Source organism: Corvus brachyrhynchos, unplaced genomic scaffold (genome assembly GCF_000691975.1).
Source record: "Corvus brachyrhynchos isolate BGI_N302 unplaced genomic scaffold, ASM69197v1 scaffold99, whole genome shotgun sequence".
In the NCBI taxonomy this organism is placed as follows: domain Eukaryota; kingdom Metazoa; phylum Chordata; class Aves; order Passeriformes; family Corvidae; genus Corvus; species Corvus brachyrhynchos.
This window is the reverse complement of record NW_008239778.1, coordinates 1,103,356-1,105,827: the sequence shown is the minus strand read 5'-3', so window position 1 is coordinate 1,105,827 and position 2,472 is coordinate 1,103,356.

Below are 2,472 nucleotides of genomic sequence, written 5' to 3'. Positions count from 1 at the left end.
TCATTTTATGTGCTTATTTCTTGAAAAAAAAAAAAAAGCCTTTTATTGGAATTAATTTTCCAGCTACATTCACGGTTCGTTATGTGGATCCACGGCTCGGTCCCTGCTCCCAAAGTCCACCCCAAGGTTCTCCTTCCTCCCAGAAAAAATTGCAAACCACCCCCCCCCACCCCCAGCGAATCCTGCCTGACTTTTGGGTGCCCCGAAGAGTGCGAAGGCACATTAGGTACGGAATGCAATATTTATAATATTTAAATGAATATTTTAATAGCCCCATAAAAGGAGCGGAAGGGAGAAGCGAAGCAGTGGCGCCAAAGCCGCTCCTTCCTGCGAGATAAAAACGTTTCATTTCGGTTTTACTGTTCGGATCCGTCCCTGCCTCGGCTTTTACGCGCTGCTAAAATATTCATTTCGGGGCTTAACGTGGAAATTTAATGTTTTAGCGGATTTAACAAGTCAATATTATCAAAACTGGGGGGTTGGGGGCGTCAGAAGGGAACATCTCAACAGAGCAGCAGTGATATTATTTCCCGTTTTCTTCCAAAAATTGTTATCCCGTGGGGAAATTTCTCCATTTCTGCTTTTATTTCTATTTTTGAGGGGGGGAAATGCCAAGGGTGGGTTCCCCGATGTTTAAATCGTTGTGTCCCGTGTTTTGTGTGCATCCAGAATTCCCTGATGGAAACGGAGCATCCCAACATCCTGGAAATCCAGGGAATTGATGAACACCGGGGATTCAAAGCACCTAATTACTGCAGCTCATTAGGAGGGTTGGTTATCTTGGCAGCCAGAGAGGCCAACAAGAGAGTTCCTTTCCTTGGCTTGCTGTTTGTTTTGGGGCATTTTAAAAAATGTGGATGTTTGGAGTTGGATTTAAGCTCTGGATGAGTTCAAAAGCAGCTCCTCTGAAATCAGGGCCGGGCTGGCCGTGGGCATTTGGGGTTGGGAGCAGTGGGGTGAGGAGCAGCACCTCATTTTATCCTCATTTTGGAGGGGCTGAGGGCGGATTCGCAGCACCTAAATCAGGCTCTTGAAGAGAGCAAGGCACAGCAGATGCTGATAAAACCCAAAAGCAGCAGGTCCTGCCTTAAACAAAGCCCGTTTTGCCCCCTGACCCTGGGGTTTTTCATTGAGGGATCCCAAATATAAAAATATATAAAAATGGAAGAATCCCTTCTTTTTTCCAGCCCTGCTCCGCAGCCTGTGAAGGTTGGGAGCTTGCAGGGGGACAGGAGGGCACTTGGAGGTGTCCCCAGCTGTCCCCACTCCCCTTCCCACTCCATTCCCATGTGGGAACACAGAGAGGGAAAAGCACTTTAGGAGGAGCAAGAGCAGCCCCCATTTGCTCTGGTTTCCCGGTTGTCCCCTCACTTGGCTTTTCCAAGCAGATTTTCCAGAGGTTTTTGGGATCAGGGGCCCTTAATGATGCTGTGGGGACGAGGTCACCACCGGGCACAGCCCTGGGGCCCCCCCAGGACACCAAAGAGCTCCTGGCCAGTCCCACTCACTCCAGTGAGAGCTCCGAGCCACTTTCTGCACCCCTCTCCAACTCCCCGGCTGGGATTGCTCTGGGCTTGAGCAGATTCCAGGGAATTCTGGGCAGTGGAGAGGCCGAACTGGAGATTTGCAGGGAGAGGGGAAGGGCACAGGGATGTCCTGGGTGGCCTCAAGTCAGGCATGGCGTGCTCAGGGGTTTGCTGCAACCTCAGCATCCCGGGATCCCTTCCCAGGGAAGGGCTGGGCATCTCCAGGATGGATTCACCTGGGAATTGCATCCAAACTTCTGTTTGGCTGCTGGGATGCTCAGCCCTGTGCTCACTGCATCCCAATCCATCCATCCATCCATCCCAATCCATCCATCCCTCTTCCCCCTCCTCTCCTGTCCTCTCTCCCCATGGCCACTGTCACCTTTCCAGCTGGGAACCCCCATTCCAGGGGTTCCAGAGCCCCTTTTCCCCCTTCCCTGGCACCTCCTGGCTGGGGCTGAGTCCACCCCCGAGGGCCTCCTTTTCCCCTTCCCTGGGCCTGTCCCAACAGTGCTTTTCCATCTGGGACAGAGCCAGCTGAGCATCCCACAGCCCGATGTGGTTTTGGGGTGCCTTGGGATCAGTTTGCTCCTGGCCACGGGCCGGTGGCAGCTCTGGGTTGCCACCACCACCCTACAGGAGTGTCACCTACAGGACACCCCCTGGGCACTCTGCTGCACCCCAAACCCACCCGAGCGCCCCCAAAACCCCAAACCCCAACAGCAGCAGCAGAATTGTTCCCATTCTCCCTCCGTGCATCTTCCCATGGGATTTTAACACTGAGCCATGGGATTTTAACAGGCTTCCCGAGGGAATCTCCCTCCAGGGCTGGCAGAGCGAGCAAGGAGGGATCAAACCCGTCCCAAATTCCCTCCGGAGGCTCTGCCCACCCCGGCAGGCGGAAGCCTCCCCTGCCCACCAGCCCCACGCGGCGAAACCCCATCCT